This window comes from Erigeron canadensis, chromosome 2, assembly GCF_010389155.1.
Source record: "Erigeron canadensis isolate Cc75 chromosome 2, C_canadensis_v1, whole genome shotgun sequence".
Taxonomy (NCBI): Eukaryota; Viridiplantae; Streptophyta; class Magnoliopsida; order Asterales; family Asteraceae; genus Erigeron; species Erigeron canadensis.
The window spans coordinates 16,028,983-16,047,110 of NC_057762.1; positions in this window are offsets into that span (position 1 = coordinate 16,028,983).

Genomic DNA, 18,128 nt, shown 5'->3' on the forward strand with positions numbered 1-18,128 from the left:
TTGGGACACAAGTAGAAGCAAACAAGAAAGAAAATATTGATAGAGAAGGGTTGGGAGGTATGGTAGAACAATTTGCTCAAAAAGAAGACGGAGGGCTGTATTTCTACGATCGATTGTGGATACCAATGTATGGTGAATTAAGAAAGCTAATAATGGATGAAGCGAACCAAACAAGATATTCTACTCATCCAGGGATAGATAATATGTATCAAGACTTGCGAGACCTATTTTGGTGGCCAGGAATGAAAAATGATGTGGCGGTTTATGTGAGCAAGTGTTTAACATGTCTGAAGGTTAAAGCAGAACACAAGAAACCGGGAGGTCTGTTGAGGCAACCAGAGATTCCCGAATGGAAATGGGAAAGTATTACCACAGACTTTGTCACCAAGTTACCTAGAACCAGTAGTGGTAAAGATGCCATATGGGTTGCAGTAGATCGACTGACTAAGTCAGCTCATTTTATACCCATCCGAGAAGATTATACGATGGAACTGTATGCGCGATTGTACCTCAAAGAGATTGTAGCTAAGCATTGTGTTCCAGTATCAATTATTTGTGACAGGGATAGCCGATTTACGTCAGGATTCTGGAAATCAATGCAAAAAGCTTTAGGAACGCGAATAGATATGAGCACAGCCTATCATCCCAGACAGACGAACAAACTGAGCGGACGATTCAGACCCTATAGGACATGTTGAGAGCTTGTGTCATCGATTTTGGTGGTAGTTAGGACACTCACCTACCACTAGTAGAGTTCTCATACAACAATAGTTACCATTCTAGTATCGGATGTCCACCTTTTGAGGTTTTATATGGAAGAAAGTGTCCACTTGCGTGGCATGAAGTGGGAGACATGCAGTTGATAGGGCCAGAGATCATCCTGGAAACTACCGAAAGGGTTAAACAGATCAAGGAAAACCTCATAAAGGCTAGAGACTGACAAAAGAAATATGCTAACAACCGAAGGAAACCTTGAGAGTTTCAGGTTGGTGATCGAGTGATGCTTAAGGTGTTGCCTTAGAAAGGTGTAGTAAGATTCATCAAGAGAGGGAAACTAGCACCAAGATTTATTGGACTGTTTGAGATTACAGAGAGAGTTGGTGTTGTTGTCTACCGTTTGAGATTTCCCCAAGAACTTAGTAATGTACACGATGTGTTCCCTGTGTCAAACCTTAAGAAGTGTTTAGCTGATGAGACGACATACGTTCATTTGAACGAAATACTAGTAGACGACAACCTGAGTTTCAAATAAGAAACCATTGAAATCATGGATCGAGAAGTGAAAAAGCTTAAGAGGCATAAGTATACTATTGTAAAAGTTCATTGGAACTCGCGTAGAGGCCCAGAGTTTACTTGGGAATGGGAGGATCAAATGATGCAGAAGTATCCACACTTGTTCGCCTAACACGATACACGAAGCTTAGTAAGTAGACTTGAACTTAATGTGTGACTTCCTGACATGAACTTAATGTGCGACTACCTGACTTGAACTTAATGTGTGACTACCTGATTTGGACTTGATGTGCGACTACCTGACTTAAACATAGTGTGTGGCTTGATGTCTCACAAATTAATGTGGAAACATGATACTTGAGGCTTACTGTATAAATTGATACTTGAAAACTAGGCGGGTATCCTAGAAATAAAACGTATTGCGTGATCTAAATTTCTGGACGAAATTCCCTAAAGTTGGAGAGACTGTAACATCCGTGAGTTGACCATTTAAGCTTCCGAGTCAAAATAAATTTGTCAGTAAGTACGACCTCGTAATTTGGTGTAACCTCGTATTTGAGTCGGCTTCGTATTTTGGTTGCCGCATCGTTTTTGGTACAGTCAAGTAAAATTACTTTGTATGAAAACCCTCTATTTTACCCTACATATAAATAGTCTTATTCTTTCACAAACCCCTCATTCCCCCAACTTAGTCTCCAATCAAAATACACACATACTCTTTGCGATCCCATTTTGCTACCTCACCATACTACCTCACTCTACATCAAGTTTTAATGAAATCCAACCTTACTTTTGTTTAGATTTTGTGTCAAAAACTGAGTTTCTACCATCGTAACATCATTACAAACATCTATTTTGGCAGATTTAATGTAAGAATCAAAACCCTTTTTATGCTTTTCTTTTAGTGCACCCACTACAACTTTTGTCAAAGTTTCGTGTGATTTTGTTAACAAAATCTTGAGATATAAAAACATTTGTACACTTTTTATAAACTTTGTTCAAATAGCTTTTCGAGTTTTAGTCTGTTTCTGAGTTTCCAACGTTAGTATTGTTTTTCTATCATATTTGGGTGTCTAAAAGTACAATCTGATGTTAAAAACACATTTCAGATTGAAAGAAACGGTTAGGGTTTTCTAGAATGAATTTTGGGGAAAAACACCCCAGTTTGCGACCCTGTCGAAATATGACCTCGTATTTCCATTTGTGACCTCGTATTTCAAATGTGACCTCGTATTTCCATTTTCGACTTTGTATTTCGAATGTGACCTCGTATTTCAAATGTGACCTCGTATTTCAAATGTGACCTCGTATTTCAAAGGTGGCCTCGTATTTCACACGTGACCTCGTATTTCAAATGTGACCTTATATTTCAAATGTGACCTCGTATTTCAGTTTGTGACCTCGTATTGCAAACGTGATCTCGTATTTGCAAATACTATCCCAGATTTACTAGCCTCTTAATTTCAGTTTTCTCTTTTATTGAAATAAGACCCCAAAATCAATTTAAGACCTCAATATTCAATTAAGACCTCAGATGACCATTTCAGTTTTGGAAATACTTTTGTTTGTTTCTTAGAAACTCTCAAATGACCATTTGAGTGTTCTTACTTAAACAAGCAAAACTTTTGCTCGTTCCTAAGAACCCTTAAATAACACTTAGGATATGTTTAGTAAATGTCTTTACTGCTGTCAAGACACACAACCGACATTAACTCAACTAATGCTTTAACTGCTGTAAATATACGCAGAACTAGCATTAGCCTTCGACAACATTTCAACTGTTGTGAATACACGGAAACAACGTTGTCTATACTACCTATTGAAAGTGTTTATTTAAGATAATGTTTATACTGCTGTAAATACGCAGAAACACAATTATCTTAACTTCCCTTTGAAAGTATATTAAGTTAATATCTCAACTACTGTAAAACGCAGAAACAATATTAACTTAATGACTCTTTACATGTTATGTATAAAACCTGCAAAATACAAATAATAAACAAACATATAAACATAAATGGATCCCAATTGGCTCAACATTATACGTCAAGGTAATATTATGGACAAACGGTAATTACAAGATAATTACAAGACTCATATATAAACAAATATACTTCACATATCTAGAATACTCATGTCACTGAGAATCATGCATTAACATTCTCCCCCTTGACATCAACATCTAGATATGGCCTTCAAGTCTCGTTTTTCATCCTATGTGGTGGCCAAAAACCCTCTTCAGGAACTTCAGAAGTTCTTCACAATCTTCTGCTCTTCTTCCTCCTTTCTGCCTGAGTTTCCTTCTCAAAATTTGAGTTAGACTCTGTCGGTTAATCTGTGCTTCTGCCTGCAGCAAGTCTACGAGCTTTTTCTTGATCTGCCCTAAATCCAGGATCCTTTGGCTTGATCATGTCGGCCATTGCATTTTGATATGCCACGTCATCGTGTCCGAACTTGAGAAAGATCTCGTTCTTTAGATTCAATGTGCCAGAAGAGTCAGATGATATAACATCATCTCCAGAGAGAAGTGGAACGTTCTGACGACCAACTCCTACATATCCAGTTAGTCATTCCTGGACACCAACTCCTATATCACTAGTTGGTGTGGGACCAGCATCGACAGGTGCTTTTCCTTTATCTTCAACTGTGAGGGCTCGAGAGGTACCAACAGCACCAGGCTGGCTTTTCTCCCACTGAGATATGGCAGTCCTCGTGCCCATTGAAAATCTTAAAGTCTCTCTTTGCCTGCTAGGATCATCTCCCTCTTCCTTTCTACTTTCCCTCCTAAGGGCATCATCCTTGCAAGTTGGCTGTATCTCCCCTAAGACTTACGATTTTCATTAATCTCATTCAGTTGGTCATAGTCATCATCAAAGCTTGTCAAACCTGCAGTCTGGCTCTTTATGACTTCAGTATGATTTTCCAATCTTTCAGCAATCTGTTTCAGGTGCTTGGTTATCTCAGATTGGATCGATTGTAGAGTCTCCTGCCTTGTTCGAAGTTGAGCATTCTTAGCCTTCGGCTCTTCAAGCTGCTGACGATGTGATTCTTCCTGCTTAGACAGATTCTCTGTTAAGCCAGCAACCAAAGATCTCATCTCAGCTACTTGCTTCACCAACTCTGAAATAGTATCATTGTCAGTTCTGGAGTTGCTTGGTTGGGAAGAAATCACCGATGGTCGAGAAGAAATAGTTGGTGGTGCAGTCGATCTAGGCACAGAAGGTCTGATTATAGATGCATGTGGTTGCTGGATTGCAGAAGGTCCAACAACTGGAAGAGTAACTGTAGTTTGTGGCACTGATGTTGTTGTCGCACTGGTGAAAGATCTAAATGCGGACCCTGTAGTTGAAAGTCCTATTCTTGTACATGTTTGCTCAACCAGTGGCCTCATCATCAACCCCTTACCTGCTCCCCTAGGTCTACCAACTAGTTCCTCAGAATCAATCTGCACATGCTCAGACATACGACTCGGCCCCTCTTCAACTGCTACACTCATCATCGCACTAAGTCTAGGAGACTTCTGAGTGCCAGATGTGCCTTCATGGGCTGAAGAGGCGAACTATCTTCTTCATCCTCCTCCTCAGGCTGGAAATCTGCATCAGCCTTCAGTTCCCTTTCAGATTGAGCAACAAAATTTTCTTGTAAAAGCATGTGTGCTCTTTCTTGAGGGTCCTCTAGACCATCATCATCACTGGAGCTATCCTCTGTACTGCTCACAGTGGCATGATAATCACTACTTGCCTCATCATTGGCCTCGTGATCCTCGAACAACTCGTCGATCTCTGCCTTAGATCAGCACGAGCGTCGAAATGTTGAACCTTATTAATATCATCATTAGGTTCTAACATTTATTGTGCAACATCCGTATCCTCTTCAGTATTACCTTGACCTTGTTCCACTTGGAAGAACAAGTCATCGACTGCTTCAGCAATTACTAGGGGTTGTTGCACAGGAGGTTGTTGTTGTTGTTGTTGTACTTCGTGTGCTGCAGGTGGTGGTTGGGGAACTTGCTGTGGAGCTGTAGCAACATTTCCTTCAACATCTTACCCATCATGGGCAAATTCATCATTATCCAGTGCAATGTATGCTGGATTGATGACTGCGCCAAAGAGATGTGTGTCAGTCGGTCGAGCTGGAGGTGGGAAAGGGCCTCTGTAGTTGTAACTATCATTGAGTATACTATTAGGCATAATAGTTACATGCTCAACTGGACCCACCTATGGTAAATTGGGCAAAGGAGCATTGATTATCATCATAATAAATCGAGGATACATCAAAAAGCGCTCGTTGGCAGTTGCACCAATTTGCCTTCTAATCTCGTTAAAGAAGTAACGAGAAAAGTTGTAAGGCTTGTTCAGCACAAGGGAGACAACTTGTGACTGGGTTTCGATATTCAGCTTATCGTACTCTATCTTCCTGTTGCTTAGAGCAACCAAAACAACATGGCTGAAGAACTTCCATTTCCCATGAACACAGTTCTTCGTGAAGGTGTTTTGATTTGTATCCCCAACATAACTCATTCTTCTATAAACTCCATATCTTAGAGTCAGTGGGTATGTGATCGGACCATTAGCTCCTCCCTCTTGGATACCCAATCCAAGTATCTGGATCAAATCCCGAGGAGTGAACTGGATGACCTGATTATTCACCATAGCTTTAATCCTCTGATTATCCCCAACAATATATCTTGTAGAGGCCCAGAATTGATGAAGATATGTCAGTTTGATCACCGGGTTGGCAGTGAGAACCCTTCGAATTCTAGATCGTTGAAAGAAATCTAGAATAGGAAAAAACTTTGCTGCATTCGCCTGGTTGACATCCAGGTTAATCAAGTAGTTATGATTGTTGTGGAATTGTTAATCAAGTAGTTATGATTGTTGTGGAATTGTCTTTCAGCTATCTGCAAAGAGATATAAACAACAAAAGATTAGCAACAACAAACAAAGTCGAACTTTAAAGTTCTTAATCATTTCCTAAGCCCTTGAAACACCTTGTTGCATCGGCTTCAGAAATGTTATCAACTTTAACTATCAACAATCAATGTCAATCTTTATGGTTCTTAATCAATTTCTAAGCCCCTGAGACTTTTTCTTTCATCAGCTCCGAAAATGTTATAAACCTTAACTATCGACAATTAGTGTCAAAAGTTAAAGTTCTTAATCAATTTCTAAGCCCTTGAAACTCTTAGTTTCATTGGCTCCGAAAATGTTATCAACTTTAATCATTGACAAGAAATGTCAAAGTTTAAAGTCCTTAATCATTTTCTAAGCCATTGAAACTCTTAGGGTGCGTTTAGTTCAAGAAAACTCCATTGTTTTCCATTTTCATTTTCCAAGAAAACATGGATAACAAGAAATGCGTTCAAATTGTAATTTTTTATAAAAGTTTTCCTAGAAAATGAAAATTCCCTTTTCCAACTTTTGCACTAAAATTAGAAAACTGTTTTTTTCAGTTTTTTTTTTCACTTTTCTATTTTCTAAACCTAAAATTAGAAAACAAGTGAATTTGAACATGTTTTCTAGTTTTCTAAAATGAAAAAAAGAAAACTCCATCTTTTATTTTGAACGCGTTTTCAAAATTTTCAAAGGTTTTATAGAAATGAAAAACCTTTTTCATTTTCTAGAAAACTAAAAATGGAAAACTTAAAAATATTTTTTCCAACTAAACGCGCCCTTAGTATCATTGGCTCCGAAAGTGTTATTAACTTTAAGCAATGACATATAAGTTGAATGATAAACTATTATATTCTTCGTGAAATAGAAACCATTTGTTTACATATTTCTCCAAAATATTATATATTTTATCAAACAACACGTCGAAATTAGAACTTTAACTATTTTCCAAGAAGTGAAACCAGTTGTCTCAAAAATCTTTTAGAACAAATTAAAAGTTTTAATAATCGACAACATATGGCACATGTCCCTTCTAATTTGATCAATTAAAAATTTTCCCGTTTTGAAAATTTTATAAGTCCTAGAATTGACAATTTCTTTATACAAACACATATGGTGACAATACACACATATGGTGTCAGGTTTGACTAGTCAATGCGAGTGGTGTTTCATATTTTACTTTTTAAAATTTTTATATTTTTTAAAAAAAATTTCTAAGTCATGGAAACACGCATATGGTGCTACAACACGCAAATGGTGACAAACGCGCAAATGGGTGTGTTTGGCAATAAGAACTCGCAAAAGGGTGTTGACTGGTCAAATGCGTGTTTCTTTGTGATGGCGTCATCACAAACACGCAAAATCTAGGAAGGCTTGAAGATCTGGGTTTCACAAGAACACGTATATGCGGTTCTACCCAATCAAAACCTTAACCAGTTGATTTGAACACCAAAAACTCCTAAAAAGGTACGATTAACATCGTATATATCCGATTTAACAATTTTTAGGTTCTATTTCTCCGTCCATAACGTATTTATAGTCCCATTTGAAGATTTTATTACCGAAAATAAAACCCTAAATATTTGGCCATTAAACACGAAATCTGGATCTTGAAATGTTGTTAATCATATACCTTTGTTCAATAAGTGTTAATTTCCGAGTTTCTTTTGTATGGAAACACGAAAATCAAGTCTTGTGAATCGAAGTGTTTGAAGTATATAGTATGATTCTCTAAGTGTTTGACAATAACAGCCATTGGACACACACAATGCTGTAGGATAAATTCAAATACAACAAAAATAAATGATACAAGATTGAACACCCTCTAACAATCTTTCCGTCATTATTTTCATCTCCGTTTGAATTTAGCTGCGTTGTTGATGTGTAAGTGTACTCTGCTTCCTTTATAAGCTGGAGGTTTCTCCATTTCGGACTGGATAGTCTCAATTTTCGTACACTTCAGAGATCTTTTATCTTGTCGGTTGACACACATCCAGATAAGATAAATAAAACTGCAACCACATCAGCGAACTCATAAGATCTATCGAATTAATGCATTCACCTCAATAGTAAATAATCGAATTCCGAAAATGCTTAAATAGAGTTAACTCATAACAAACAATAGATTCTTACACAAAGATTAGAATCCAAACACCGTATCAAGTTATTTCATACAATAAGCATATTTAATTCAATTATTCACGATAAATTGCAAATCAAAATATCTGTCAAATACATGAATTGAATTGATTCCATTTGACCTACTTCGACCGAAACCTTAAGTATCAAAACTTAATCTTCCGTGCAATTTGCATAAAAGACCCAATTTAAGTGATGTGAAATTGAGTTGAAATACTCAGAGTCAAACTGAGTCAACTCACAAAACACAAGCACAGTGGAATATAAGCTATTTTTGTGGGAATTTTCTGGAATTTTATGACAAAACACACCCAAGCTGACTATAAGAACGAATAGTACAGCAACAACGAAACAGTGGAAAGAAACTGAAACAAGAACAAATAAACAAGGATAAATAAGAATCTAATACTTGACTCGTAAAGGACTGAACCACCAGAATCAAATACCAGAAACACTCCAAAACCACCACTATATTTGATAAAGGCTGAGCCACCACAAATACAGATAAAAGTAATGAAGATTTTTAAGATCTCACCACAATAATCTATAAAGGCAAAGCCACCAAGATTACTGATAAAGGGACCACTTCAAACCACCAAGATCAAAGATCCATAAAGGTAAAGAAGATTTTTAAAATGAATAGAATTCAGCTCTATCAAACTTTCATAAACACACTCTAATTTTTACAATAAAAGACAACCTCTATTTATAAAGGAAATACAAGAGACAAGGAATATTCTACCCTAGCCAACTAGTACAAGGTTGTTATAAATCAACCAAATGAATAGAGAACACAATCTGCAGCTGTAGGGTAGTGGAAGGTTCTCTCTCTGGTCCCCACTTGTATTCTTCTTCACCAACGATCAGGTGTCACCAAAACAAGACAAAAATTACACAACTGAATTCTTATCCTTATTTAGATTCATCTAGGACAGCCACACACACACGCTAATCACATGACTTGACCTGGTTATTGAAAGCATCAAAATAGATAAGTGTTTGAAAATCCCAGGCTGATTCAGTTCCAAGCTGACTCTGCCCAAGTTGACCCAGACTGGTCGTTCAAAGCTGACTCTTCTTCCAAGCTGACCCAGATTGGACGAATTTGCGAGCTGATCTTCAAACTTCCCCCACATTTCAGTCTTCCCTTTGAAGTAAGGTAAATCCTAGGGGGCAGATAGGATCACCAATCATCTTCCCAAAGTATGTCGTCGAGGGAATCATCATCATGGCCTGAGTTGAGTCCAAGCTGACTATGTCTGAACTGAGTTCAGGTTAACTCAGGGGCATTTTCCTATCATCCTCCCCTCTAAATTTGGATTTGTCCTCAAGTCCTCAAGATAATCATCCTCCAGGTAGGGCATCAGATCACCAACATTGAATGTAATTGAGAATGAGGTATCTTCAAACAGCTCCACTTTGTAGGCACTTTATCCACATCTTTACAACACCTTGAAAGGACCTTCAGTTCTAGGCATCAGCTTACTCTTTCTCTTTGAAGGGAATCTTTCCTTTCTCAGGTGGATCCAAACCAGATCTCCTGGTGTAAAAGTGGGCTGTCTTATGGGTGTTAGTGGATTCACACCATAACAAATTTCAAAAGGAGATTTTCTAGTAGAATAATTATGAGCTCGATTGAAAGCAAACTCAGCTTGAGGAAGCTTCAAATCCCAATCCTTCAAAATCTTCTTCACTAGTGTTCTCAGTAGCATCCCATGGGTTCTATTTGTTACTTTAGTCTGACCATCAGTTTGGGGATGGTGAGAAGTGCTAAATAACAGCTTAGTACCCATCAGCTTCCATAATGTCTTCCAAAAATAACTCAAAAACTTTACATGTCGATCTGAGACAATAGTTTTTGGAATTCCATGAAGTCGAACTATCTCTTGAAAGAATAAAGCTACTACTTTGGTGGCATCATTAGTAGTGTGGCAAGGAATGAAATGAGCCATCTTTGAGAATCTATCAACTACCACCATTATAGAATCTTTGCCATGCTGAGTCCTAGGTAGAGTTCCAATAAAATCCATACTCAAATCTTCCCATTGCTGACTAAGAACTGGAAGAGGGGTATACAAACCCTTGTGAAAAGTAGACTTAGCTTGCTGACAAGTAGAGCATCTCTTGACTATATCTTGCACGTCTTTTACCATAAAAGGCCAATGAAAATGTTCACCCAGAATTTCTATACTTTTAGTAATGCCAAAATGACCAGCCAAACCTCCTCCATGTGCTTCTCTAATCAACAAATCTTTGATAGAGCCCTTTGGAATACACAACTTACCATTCTTGAATAGAAATCCATCTTGAATAACATAAGGCCCATTAGCTTCATTTGGAGATGAACAAATAATAGAGCCAAAATCTGGATCAGTTTCATACAATTCCTTGATAAATGAAAATCCAAGAACCATGGACTCCAAAATAGATAGCATAGAATGTCTTCTTGAATGAGCATCAAAAACAACATTAGAAGAACCAGTCTTATGCTTGGAGGCAAAAGAATAAGTTTGCAGAAACTCAACCCATTTAGCATGTCTTTGATTCAGCTTGTGCTGCTCATTAATGTACTTGAGAGCTTCATGATCAGAATACAAAACAAACTGCTTTGGTTTTAAGTAGTGAGACCAATGATCAACAGCTCGAATAATGGCATAGAACTCCTTATCATAAGTACTATAATTCAGCTTGGATCCATTCAGCTTCTCACTAAAGTAGGCAACTGGTTTTCTATGTTGTATCAACACAGCTCCAATGCCAACACCACTAGCATCACATTCAAGCTAAAAGATGAATCAAAATTAGGCAAAGAAAGGACAGGAGTTGAACTCAGCTTCTCCTTTAAAGATTCAACAATAGCCTGAGCTGACTTAGGCCAACTGAACACCCCTTTCTTTAGACAGTTAGTTATAGGAGCTATAACTGTAGAGAAATCTCTAATGATCCTTCTATAAAATGAGGCAAAGCCATGAAAACTTCTGACTTCAGTAATAGAAGAAGGAATGGGCCAGGATCTGATTGCTTCAACCTTAGATGGATCCATAGAAATGCCCTCTCTAGAAACCACATAGCCCAGAAATACAACACTACTAACCATAAAATTACATTTCTCTAACTTGCCATAGAGTTGGTGTCTTCTTAACAACTCAAACACAACTTTCAAATGTTCTAGGTGTTCCTTCACAGATTGAGAATAAACCAAGATATCATCAAAGTACACAACCACAAACTTACCAATAAGAGGCTTCAACACTTCATTCATTAATCTCATGAAAGTATTGGGTGCACTAGATAGTCCAAATGGCATGACAAGCCATTCAAACAGCCCACCTTTAATCTTAAAGGCTATTTTCCGCTCATCTCCTTCCTTCATTCTGATCTGATGGTAGCCACTTCTCAAATCTATCTTTGAAAATACACTAGACCCATGCAACTCATCAAGCATATCATCTAATCTAGGAATGGGATATCTATACTTGATAGTGATGTTATTGATGGCTCTTGTATCAACACACATATGCATAGAACCATCTTTCTTTGGCACCAATAAAGCTGGAACAGAATAAGGACTCATGCTAGCTCGAACATAGCCTTTAGCAATCAACTCATCTACCTGTTTTTGTAACTCATTAGCCTCATTAGGGGAGCATCCATAAGCAGCCTTATTAAGAAGAATTGACCCTGGGATCAGGTCAATCTGATGCTTATTCCCTCTAATAGGTGGCAAACCAGCAGGTAATTCCTCTAGAAATACATCAGCAAATTTAGCAAGTAACGGTCTAACTATACTAGGGACTTCCTCATACTCCTTATCTTCACCATTTTCAAGCATAAGTAACAGCAAAACAGAAGTACCACTGTCTAACTCCTTTTCAACATCAGCTTGACTCATAAATAAAGATCTATCAGCCCTAGTACTTGATTCAGTCTTAATAATCTCATTGGGTTTTAGGGAAGTCAGTGTAACTTTCTTCCCATTAATAAACAGAGAGTAAGTATTTAAGTGACCAATGTGGTACACATACTTATCATATAACCAAGGCCTACCAAATAGTAAATGACAAGCTTCCATAGGAACAACATCACAAGTAACTTCATCTTGATAGACAACACCAATAGAAAAAGGAATAACTACTTGGCGATTAACTTTTACCTCATTGCCTGGGCTGAGCCATTGCAGTTTGTATGGATGTGCATGCTTGGTAGTTGAAAGACCCAGCTTGTCCACCATATAGGTAGATAAAGCATTAGCACAGCTTCCTCCATCAATAATCAGACTGCACACCTTTCCTTTGATAGTGCACCGTGAATGGAAAATGTTTTCCCTTTGAGCTTTATCATCAGGAGCTTCATTAGCATGCATTGCTCTTCTAATTACCAACATGTCACCAACATCAGCTTCAACAAACTCTTCTTCACTAGGATCTTCATCATAAGTACACTTATTTTCATACTTAACTTCAGCCTCTAGTTCTTCAACTTTTTTCAGTGTGAGAGTCCTCAGATTGGGACACTCAGCTTGTAAATGTCCATACCCATGACACTTGAAACATCTCTTCTTAGGCTCCTTGGACACTTCTCCAACTTTCTCTTTTCCGGAGTTAACTTTTTTAAAGATAGATTTCTTGGCAGGTACAATAGGTTTAGGAATTGACTTGTAGGCTGACCTCTTCTTTATTTGCCTTTCAAGCTTAATGGCCAGCTTGCACGCACTTTCAAACGTCCACACAGGCTGCAACTCCATCTTCTCAACAATTAAGGAATTCAGACCCCCCATGAATCTTGCAATAGTATGTGCTTCAGCTTCCATCACCCATGTTCTAATCTTAAGTTGTTCAAACTCCCTTATATACTCCACAACCTCCTTTACTTCCTTGTTTCAAGCTGTTCATATGAATATACAGCTCTTGCTTATAAGCTTGGGGAACAAACCGCTTCTGCATAACCTCCTTTAGCTTTGACCAGGTCTTGACTTTGCTTTTACCCTTATACTCTCTTTCACCCTTCATGATTTCATACCAAGATGATGCATACTTACTCAGCTTCATAACAGCATCCTTGAAACCTTTTTCTGTCATCATACCCCTTAATTTCCATAATTTTGTCCATAATCTGAACCCATTCAAAGTAATCTTCTGGGTTAGAAGAACCAACAAAATTTGGTGGCTCAACCTTAATATCTTTAACATCAACCTTATGCCTCCTATGCCTCCTCCTAGGCTGACTAGAAGCATCAGACTCGCTAGAAGATCTAGGAGTACTATCAGAACCAAGACCTTAGTCTTGAGAACCAGAAGCCCTTTCACCAACAGCAACATCTTCTCTATTTAACCTCACACCACCATCTTCTAACAGATTAACAACCCTTTCAAGCTGCTCTTGGAGAGCTTCGATCTGTCTATCCCTTCTAAGATTATGAGCTTCTTCCAAAGTCATATTTCTTCTATAAGCCATACTTTTACAAAGGAAACTCAAAACAACTTTCAAACAACACAACACTGATGTTAAATTGAGCTGAAATACTCAGAGTCAGACTGAGTCAACTCACAAAACAAAAGCACAACGGAATATAAGCTATTTTTGTAGGAATTTTCTGGAATTTTAAGACAAAACACACCTAAGTTGAATATAAGAACAAATAGTGCAACAATGAAACAGTGGAAATAAACTGAAATAAGAACAAATAAACAAGGATAGATAAGAATCTAATACTTGACTCGTAAAGAACTGAACCACCAAAATCAAATACTAGAAGCACTCCAAAATCACCACTAAATTTGATAAAGGCTGAGCCACCACAAATACAGAAAAAAGTAATGAAGATTTTTAAGATCTCACCACAATAATCTATAAAGGCAAAGCCACCAAGATTACTAATAAAGGGACCACTTCTAACCACCAAGATCAAAGATCCATAAAGGTAAAGAAGAAATTTAAAATGAATAGAATTCAACTCTATCAAACTTTCATAAACACACTCTGATTTTTACAATAAAAGGCAGCCTCTATTTATAGAGGAAATACAACAGACAAGGAATATTCTACCCTAGGCAACTAGTACAAGGTTGTTATAAATCAACCAATAAGAATAGAGAACATAATCTGCAGCTGTAGGATAGTGGAGGTTCTCTCTCTGGTCCCCACTTGTATTCTTCTCCTCCCACGATCAGGTGTCACCAAAACAAGACAAAAACACACAACTGAATTCTTATCCTTATTCAGGATCATCTAGAACAGCCACACACACGTGTTAATCACATGACTTGACCTGGTTATTGAAAGCATCAAAATAGAATAAGTGTTTGAAATTCCCAAGCTGATTCAGTTCTAAGCTAACTCTGCTCTAGCTGACCCAGATTGGTCATCCCAAGCTGACTCTTCTTCAAAGCTGATCCAGATTGGACGAATTTCCGAGTTGATCCTCAAACTTCCCCCACATTTTAGTCTTTCCACTTCAGTAAGGTGAACCCTAAGGGGCAGATAGGATCACCAATCATCTTCCCAAAGTGTGCCATCAGAGGAATCATTATCATGGCCTGAGCTGAGTCCAAGCTCACTCGATCTGAACTGAGTTCAGGATAACTCAGGGGCAATTTCGTATCATCTTGTATATATAAAATCTAAAACTGAACATGTTAATCATTTAAGAAGTGTGTTTGAATTACTGAGGAAATACCAGTTGTATGGCAAACTGGAGCAATGTGACTTTATGGTGGAAAGTGTAATTTTTCTTGGTTATGTGGTGTCAAAATAAGGTATTTCCATGGATCCTTCCAAGGTAAAAGCCATCAGATCATGGCCACTTCCTACTACAATCACTGAAGTAAGAAGTTTTCATAGACTAACATCTTTTTATAGAAGATTTATCAAGAGCTTTTCGATAGTTGTGGCTCCAATTACTGATTGTCTGAATAAAGGTGTGTTTGACTGGCCAACTTCAGCCCAGTTAGCATTTGAATCACTGAAGGAAAAGCTCAGTTCAGCTCCAGTATTATCTTTGCTAGATTTTGATCAGTTGTTTGAGTTAAAGTGTGACGCCAATGGTGTGAGCATTGGTGCAGTACTGGTACAAGCTAGACGTCCAGTGGCATATTTTAGTGAAAAGCTAAATGGTTCTAAACTGAAGTATAGCACTTATGATAAAGAGTTTTATGCAATTATTCATGCTATTACTTACTGGTCTCATTATCTGAAGCCAAAATAGTTTGTCTTATTTTCTGACCATGAAGCACTGAAGGTGTGTTTGACTGGCCAAGTTCAGGCCAGTTAGCCTTTGAATCACTGAAGGAAAAGCTCAGTTCAGCTCCAGTATTATCTTTGCCAGATTTTGATCAGTTGTTTGAGTTAGAGTGTGACGCCAGTGGTGTGGACATTGGTGCAGTTCTGGTACAAGCCAGGCGTCTAGTGGCATATTTCAGTGAAAAGCTGAATGGTTCTAAACTGAAGTATAGCACTTATGATAAAGAGTTTTATGCAATTATTCATGCTATTACTCATTGGTCTCATTATTTGAAGCCAAAACAGTTTATCTTATTTTCTGACTGTAAAGCACTGAAGTTTATTAATGATCAACACAAGCTTAATGCCAGACATGCAAAATCGGTGGAATTTTTGCAGTCTTATTCGTTTGTTTCTAAACATAAAGCTAGAGTAGCTGTGACAACCGTCATCTGAGCGAACTTTTCTGAAGTACTTTTCCGGTCATTTTTAGTTTATTTTGTCTATGTACGTCGTTAGACCTTAAGACTTTATCATTGAATAATTAGATTTTTGTTTTGTTCGGGCTTTATGAGCGGGTAGACTTTGAAAAAATTGTGCGTGGACTCGTGAACAAGAGGAATACTAGTTGTCTTGTGAAAATGCCAAAATAAATAAAATATTTAAAATTAAAACAATTAATGATTTAATTATCAAATATGGTCGTGCTTATAGTCGTCTAAAAGCTATTCAAAAGTTACAAATATTTATGTCGAGAAAGTAAACTAACAAGTCTCGGGTTTTCTGAAAATGTCGTGTCAAACGAGTTTTATTAAAAGTCAAAGAAGGTCAAGACTTGGAAAGGGTATAAAAACCCTTAAATTCTCCAAAAACCCCATAAGTTCTCTACCTTTCTTTCCTCCTTTTTCTTTCTCTTTTGGCCGTGACTTCTGCCTCTTCTTCTTCAAAATTTCGATTATCATCAACAAAATCAAATCATCATCTTCCTCATAATTCTTGTTAAGGTAATCAATGTATTATGATATAGAAATGTTATCTTAGGTAAATCTCATTATAAATACATATATTTATATATATTACAAAAATTTCTTAGATAAAAACATATATAGATTCGATCTATATATCTATATAAATACATATAACTTTCATGATTTATAGATATATATGTATGTAAATATTGATTTTCAGGAGATTTGATAAAAGTCTAGATTAAATCCTTGTGCTTTTCTTAAGTTTCTTGCAAGGATTGTTGATTATTATGAATTAGGGTTTGGTCAAAATTGAAGATGTTCATCAATTTTTCTTTCTTTTTGATCTTCATTTAGGCGTAAGCATGGCTAGGGTTTTTGTTAAATTCTTTGAATAAACTCTTCACAAAATAAACTCTCTGAATCCAAAGTTGCTAAGTCAGTCGTGACTTTGAGGAGAATTTGATAAGTTCTCTGGAATAAACTCTTTGTACAAATTCTCTAGAATAAACTATTTGTACAAACTCTCTGTTTAAATTCCCTAGCTAAGTTCTCTAGACAAACTCTCTGTTCTTTTAAACTCTCTTTGCATTAGTTTTGTTCTTTTGCTGTGTTCAAGTCGACAAGTTCTCCAGGAAGTAAACTCCCTACTTTAAACTCCCTAAATAAATTCTTTGGATAAGTTCTCTGTATAAGTTCTTTGGATAAGTTCTTCTCTAGATTAAGTTCTCTAAATCAAGTTCTTCACAATAAGTTCTCTGAATAAGTTCTCTGAATAAATTCTCTAGCATAAGTTCTTTGCATTTAAATCCTCCGAAATAAGTTCTTTGAAATAAGTTCTCTGAAGTAAACTCTCTGAAAACTAAGTTCTCTATATAAACTCTTTGGAAGTTAAACTCTTCGATATATAAATATACTCCTTGATTCAGTAGTCAAAGATAAAACTTTAAGTCGTCGACATTTCAAGTGTTTCAAGAACAACTAAGTTATTATATATATAATATGACATTATACAAGACATGATGGCATTTCTTAAGACACTAGTATAGGACATAGACGTGTACAATTGAGTGAGTACTTACTGGTTGACTTGTGGACAGTGTAGGACTTTTGGACAGATAGTGTACGTGTTTCAGGTGTACTTGACTGTTCGTGTTCTTGTTCGGTAATTCTAGTGTGCTGGTACTTGTGCTGCTATCAGGTGAGTTTCGTAGCCCCTTTTTATTACAAGTTTTGGGGTGGAAAGTATACTGATATTTCAAACAGTTTGTCGATTTCTGTTTAAGATTGAGCCTGTGCGTATAGAGTTACTTGTGCCATTTGACGTGCTTCTGTCTTGTTGTATATGTGTGATTATGTGTTGTTGTGCTTTACGTCGTGCTTATCTGACGTGCTTTTTGTGTGTACTGGAGACTTGAGACTTTGAGACTTTGGACTAAGGCAAGTACCGTAAGACCGGACTTTGAGACATTGAGACTTGAGACTTTGGACTTATTATGGCGTAACTCTGCTCGTTACATATTGAACTATTACTTGTTTAGACTTAAAAGAATCGACAAAAGACTTATTTCTTTGACTAGACTTTTTGACTAAAACATACGAACTCACCAACCTTGTGTTGACACGTTTTAGTATACTTTTCAGGTGCTCAGGTCAATCAGGGATAAAGACTGCTATG